At 36.6% G+C, this 7,220-nt stretch overlaps 1 pseudogene; it reads left to right on the forward strand.

The window, feature by feature from the left end:
- The first annotated feature begins 5,323 nt into the window (after positions 1 to 5,323).
- Positions 5,324 to 5,710, forward strand: LOC122728501 (annotated as a pseudogene).
- Positions 5,711 to 7,220: the final 1,510 nt, after the last annotated feature.

Below are 7,220 nucleotides of genomic sequence, written 5' to 3' on the forward strand. Positions count from 1 at the left end.
GAAAGACCTTAGCTTAAAAAGGCCAAGGTTTCCCACCTTATGGAGGAGGCATTATATGATACTTGCCCTTACAATTCCAAGCTGCTAGTGACTTTCCTTTTGACATCACCTTCCATCTATGCTGCATGTGCCTTTGTGTGTGTGTGTGTATATATACATATACACACACACACACACACATATATATATATACATATCTTTTATATTTATCTCCCTTATTAGAATGTGAATGCAGGAGTTATATTTTCTTTTGTTTCACACATGTGTGTGTGTGTGTGTGTGTGTGTGTGTGTGTATCCCTAGTGCTTAGTACAATTCCTGGCATACAGTATGCGTTTAATAAATGCTGGCTGCTGTACCATTTGAATGCATATAAATATGCACGCTACCCCTCTCATTAGAATGTAAGTTCCTTGAGGGGAGGAATTATTATTTTCATCTTTTTCTTTGTATCTCCAGTGCTTATCACAGTATCTGGAATAGACAAAGGGTCCAAATATGTCCAGATAAATATAGGAGAAAACATTTGAAACTTCTGACTTAAATGTTTATTTTCTCATCGGTATAAAACTTTTATGAGTTTGATCAAGTATATCTTTAATGAATATATGTTAAGTGGGATTTACATCTTCATATTATTATATTGACTAAGAGGTACATAGAAATTTGAAGCTACCTCTGATTCCATCCAGTCCATCTCCCTTATTTTGCAGATAAAGAAACTAGTTTTCAGTCATTTTAAGTGACTTGTTCAAAGAGAGATAATAAAGGTCAGAGATTGACTTTTTTTTTTAGTGAGACAATTGGGGTTAAGTGACTTGCCCAGGGTCACACATCTAGTAAGTGTTAAGTGTCTGAGGCTGGATTTGAACTCAGGTCCTCCTGACTCCAGGGCCAGTGCTCTATCCACTGTGCCACCTAGCTGCCCCAAGAGATTGACTTTTAACCCAAGGGCTTTGAATTAAGAATTTGGCCTCTTTCCATTATATCATTCCACCTCCTTCTTTCTTTATTGTGTTCAGGTTTTTTACATCACTAGGAAGTCTTAGATATTTGGGTTATATTCATTTTCTTTCTAATTTGATCACTCAAAAAATCAACTATGAATCAAACTTTTAATATATAAAACTTTCATATACAAAATCGTCAGCTGTCTGAAATACTATAATTAAGGAGTTTCTTAAACATGCTTTGTTGTGGTTTATGGTGTACTGAGAGGAGACCAAGAACTGCTTCAATGAATCTGGATTCTCAACAATATGGACACTTATTCCAGTGGTATAAGTCATATCCCATCCATACCTTCTCAATCATTTTTAACTTCTTTTTTATTCATTCCCTTGAAATTATACTTCTTGAGGATCATCTTAATATACTGGAGAACTTTCTCTAAATAAGTTAACATCCTGTGAATATCAGTTTAGCACATGAGCTGTCCTTTTGTTATATATTATATTGTGATGGGTCCACCTCCTTTCTTGATCATACATTTCATGAATGATACATTTCATGCCATTTCTTTTTTAATAACACCAATCTTCTGATGATGACTTATAGCTGTGAATCACAAAACACCTCAATCTCCAAAGAAAATTGTACAAAATAGCACCTGGCATTTACATAGTACTTTAAAGTTTGCTAAATGCTTTACATGCATTAACTTATTTTAACCTTATAATAAACAGGTGAAGTAGGTACTACAACTATTATTATTATTCATGCGTTAAATGGGAAAATTGAATGACTGAATCAATCAAAATGTTTTTAAGAGTTTATTATATTCAAAGTACTTTGCTAAGCCACAGGCATAGGCATTTAACAGCTAGATAGTTCAGTAGATGGAATGCTGAACCTGGAGCCAGGAAGACCTAAGTTCAAATCCAGCCTCACTCAACAGCTCTGTGACCCTTAACCTCAGCTTTCTCTTTGTAAATGGGGATAATAATAGAATCAGTCTCTCAAGGTTGTTGTGATGATAAAATAAGGTCATATTTGTAAAGTCCTTTTGAAAATTTGTGTTACATAAAGGTTAGCTATTGTTAATAGTTAATATTCAGATAGAAAAGGAAGGCAAATTCTCCTTCCAAGGATATTACATTCTAATATGTGGCAAATATAAGAGGGTTTTTATTTTTTTTTAGTGAGGCAATTGGGGTTAAGTGACTTGCCCAGGGTCACACAGCTAGTAAGTGTTAAGTGTCTGAGGCCGGATTTGAACTCAGGTACTACCGACTCCAGGGCCGGTGCTCTATCCACTGCGTCATCTAGCTGCCCCTCGCAAATATCAGAGTTTTAAACTGCAAGTCAGATAGGACCTGAAGAAGGTTAAGTTACTTTCTATGATATCATGGAGTAAAGGTGAGTGTTAAATCCAGTATTTGAATAATCTAGAGATAATAGGAAGATGTAGGGTGTTTATAAATAGGCTGTGGCATATTAACAATCTATGCAAAAAGTAGGATAAGGATAGTAATAAAAATGCAGAATCAGAAAATGGATTTAGTATGTCATGTTGTGAGGAGAAACAAAACACAACAATGTAATAGTGATACCCACAGAATGTTAAAGCACTTTCCCCAAAATGAGGATCTTTGGTGCAAAGACAACATGGTATTATTAAAAAAAAAAAAAAAAACTTGGAGACACAAGATCTGGATGTGACTATAAGCTGCCACTTGTGTGATGGCTTAGTTATTTAATTTTCTAAACTTCCTTTTTTCTCTTCTGTAAGATGAGGTTGGACCATACGAACTCTAAATACATGATCTTGTGCTAATATTTAAGTAATGAGCACCAAAAATGAAGAAAAAGACAGTGTATTTGTTTCCCATTAACAGTCAAGTATTTGGAGACCATTGCTATATTGTTGGTGCACAGAGCTGAATATTTTATTATCCTGTACTCTTTTAGAAGCTATGTTGCAGGTGTTTAAGTACTTCATATATTGTTAAAATTGAATTAGTCATGTAAGACACTTTTATTAGCTAACTCAATAGAAGACACACTTTTATCTCAGAATTTTCAATAACTTGAAGCCTGATTATTGTTTCAAACCATGCTTTACAAAGATAGTTTTTGGTCCTGCATATTTCTCCTTCTTAGGCAGTAACTCTCATAGACTTCAGTCAATAGACTGTTGTGAATGGGACAATAAAACATATAGTTTCCTGTGTGACACTGAGCAAATCTTTTCATGTCATTGGGTTTTGATTTTGTCACCTCTAAAGGAAAAGGATTTATATTAACCTGGAGAAAAGAAGATATGGAATGGTACGATAATAAAGTATAATCAAATATGCTGCTTGACTCCACAGATCCTAAGAAGGCAAAATTAAATTTCAAGAAAGGAAAAAAAAGTTTCTAAACAATTATTCTACCAATATTTCAAATAGACTTCTTTTTAGGGTAATGTGTTTCCCCCTTATTGGATATCTTCATTAGCGCCTAAGCACCTAGTTGTTGGTTATGGCATAGAGGGGATTCTTTGTCAGGTATGAGTTGAGTAAAGGACTATTGAGGTTTTATTTACAACTGAAATTGTGTAATTCTCTGACCAGGAGAGTTCTAATGCCCCTTCAGCAAATGAATCTTATAGTTTTATGAATTGAATTGAAAAAGAAGTTTAATAAATAACAGCAGTCAAATTTTAAAGAAACTTTTTAATGAAGAGGAACACCTAAGTCTGTAAAGATAAATTATTACCATTGAGAATATTAATGTTTAACACTAACTTTGAAGGTTCAGATATAGAATTTTTTACATACAAAAATGAATTCAAGGTGTATTTACTTTTACTAGAATCTTAGTGCTAAATGCCTACTCTAGAGATTCTCAGACATTTAGTTGAGAAAGACAGATACAGAGACAGACACAAAGAAATAGAGAGAGATAAGGACATGGGGAGACACAAACTGAGAAACAGAAGCAAATAGGTACAGAAACAGACAGGTAGAGACAGGTGGAGACAGAGAGATGGAAAGAGAAAGATACACAGGTAATGAGAGAGAAAAAATGTTGACCCTGAATAATGGGAAATACCTTAATAGAAATATATTAACACTGGTTATTTCCATTTTAAGAGGTGCTAAATGCACACAAATCCACAGCTAGGAGGCCACAGGAATCTGTTAACATATATAGCCAGAAAATATCTGATTATCTTGCCTAACACAGAGCATCACAGTCAAGGAAGCTCTCAGAATTAGAGCACAAGTTCATTTGAAGAGCATGGAGGAAATTGTGATTCACCTCACAAATTGATGAATAGTAGTGGAATAAGGAGCACGAGATTACTTTAGTATATGGATCATTCCAAGCCAAGAGAATGATTAGAAAAACAAGTCCTCACATTTGTGTATTGAATTTTGAGGACTTACAAAGTACTTTTCTAGTAGAAATTCTGAGAGTTAGATATAAATGGAAGAACAGCAAATGGACAAGGATTTTCAGTTTTGGTTTGTTTTGTTTTTCTGTTTCGTGTGTGTGTGTTTGGTAAATTTTTATTACTTTCTTCAATGGAGTGTATAATACAGTGGACATAGTTAGGGCTCTGGAATCAAAGGACCTTTGTCACATGAAGAACAAATAATTTAGTTTTCCCAATTCCCTGTTTTCTTATCTATACCTAGACTTTTATGTATTCCCACACCTATATGCCTGATATATTTGTTCCTAAATAAATGAGTGGTGATTGATGAACTATAGACATGCTATATTGATTAAGAAGATATGACACTTAGGGACAGCTAGGTGGCACAGTGGACAAATCACCGGCCCTGGATTCAGGAGGACCTGAGTTCAAATGTGCCCTCAGACACTTGACACTTACTAGCTATGTGACCCTGGGCAAGTCACTTAACTCTCATTGCCCCACCAAAAAAAAAAAAAAAAGAAAAAGATATGACATTTAAATGAAATTAAGAATGTGTACACATGGGCAGCTAGATGGCGCAGTGGTTAAAGCACCGGCCCTGGACTCAGGAGTACCTGAGTTCAAATCCAGCCTCAGACCCTTGACATTTACTAGCTGTGTGACCGTGGGCAAGTCACTTAACCCCCATTGCCTAAAAAAAAAAAAAAAAAAGAATGTGTACACATAGAAGAAACACTGGGAATGATACATTTTTAAAAATATTAAGAGATCAAATTTTAATACTAAAGAATGGAAGATATCAAAAGAATGGAAAAATTATAGATACTATTATCAATATAGCATTAATCACAACCTTCAAGATTTATCATGGAATATTTTGGGTTAAGATAATTATTACATATGACTAGCTCTTTCTTTTCAGCAAGGCGGCTGAGCAGCGGGTTCAGTGTTGCAGAAATGCAGATATTTGTGAAGACCCTGATGGACAAGGCCATCGCTCTTGAAGTTGAAACCAGTGATACTATTGAGAATGTCAAAGCCAAAATCCAGGACAAGGAAAGCATCAGATCAACAACGTTTGATTTTTGCTGGAAAACAGCTAGAAGATGACCAGACCCTCTCTGACTACAACATCCAGAAAGAGTCCACACTGCACTTGGTGCTGCATCTGCAGGGGCTATCATCAAGCCTTCCCTTTGCCAGCTGGCTCAGAAGTACAACTGTGACAAGATGATCTGCCACAAGTGTTATGCCCGCCTGCACTCCCAAGCTGTACACTGCTGTAAGAAGAAGTGTGGCCACACCAATAATCTGTGCCCCAAGAAGAAGGTCAAATAAAGACCAGCCCTGGGACCTGATTCTGGTTTGGGTCCCCTGACTGAAGTGCTCTTTAGTAGTATGCTGTAACAAGGCCTTGTTCCTGAGTTTAATGGGGTTGTGATAAAATCCTCTTTTAGTTGAGAAGCAGGAAAAAAAAAATGACTTTAGCACAATCCAATATTTTTTTTTTTAATTTTTGCAGGGCAATGAGGGTTAAGTGACTTGCACAGGGTCACACAGCTAGTAAGTGTCAAGTGTCTGAGGTCGAATTTGAACTCAGGTTGTTCTGAATCCAGGGCCAGTGCTTTAGTCACTTCGCCACCTAGCTGCCCCCTATTTTTTTTTTAACAGAGACCAGGAACTATAAATCTTTTCTTAAAGTGTGTAAGGAAGAAAATTATAAATTAAGGAAAAAGGAAAATCCTCTATACACAAAAGAGTACAATTTCTCATAGATCCCAAGATTGGACATTCCACAAAACAACTGAAGTTCCTAACATTGTGTCCATGCTGAGATTCTTCTTATGGCCTCATCTCCCCCAAACTGTCCATTCTCACTTTTGTTTCATCAGCTACCATTTCTGTATATCCCCAAACCTATGATTACCTGCAATTCCACTGAGCTATTGCTCAGCTTGATCATTTCTGTTGAGCTGTTTCCATTTGTTGGAACAATTGCTGGGTACTGGGATTTTTTTCTTCCTTAACAGAAATGTCACTGTTCTTTTGCTCAAGTTAAAGCTCCTTGGAGCCACAGGTGAGAGAGAGTTGGCTGACAAGTAGACACCAACAGTGGCTGAGCAGCCCTGAAAAGAGCTCTGCAAGCACTCAAACAAGAAGTTGTGTAACTACCTGAACATTCTGTGCACACTGGTAAAACCACCTTAGTAGATGGGCTAAACCAGGTTGAGGGTAAGTGACAGGCCTCAAACCCATAGGTGAGCAAAGGGGATGTCTGCCCCAACCAAGCATGTGAAGATTTCTCCTGGAGGAATGGGTAACTGAGAAAAATGTGTTCCAGTGGCCATGAAGGTGGCTGAAGCAAGTGCTAGGGAGTGCTTAGAAATTGGTCAGATATTGAAGACACCAAGCTCATCCACTGCATCCTGGGCCAAAGCCAGTTGTCCTGACCTTTGTCTTGCCACTGGACTTGGTTGTCTCTGGAAGAGTGAGGCCAAAGATTGTGCAACCCTATGTCATTTAAATCCAATTCACATCCAAGTTAAGAAGTCACCCCTTGATATCATTGGTCCTATTCAAAAACAAGGGAACAACAAGGACAACAACAACACTTCTTTTGAAAAATGGCCATGGGTTTAAGTACATCAACAGTATTTTAGCTCTTTTGTTAGTCAGACCCACAGTCTCTGGCCAAATTCAGAATACACAGATAAGAATCCTTTAAGTTAAGATCTTTTTTTTTTTTTAATGTATGAGGTATTTTATTTTTTCCGTTACATGTAAAGATAGTTCTCAACTTTTGTTTATACATGCTTTACAATTTCAGATTTTTCTCCCTCCCTCCCCT

This window comes from Dromiciops gliroides, chromosome 5, assembly GCF_019393635.1.
Source record: "Dromiciops gliroides isolate mDroGli1 chromosome 5, mDroGli1.pri, whole genome shotgun sequence".
Lineage (NCBI taxonomy): Eukaryota > Metazoa > Chordata > Mammalia > Microbiotheria > Microbiotheriidae > Dromiciops > Dromiciops gliroides.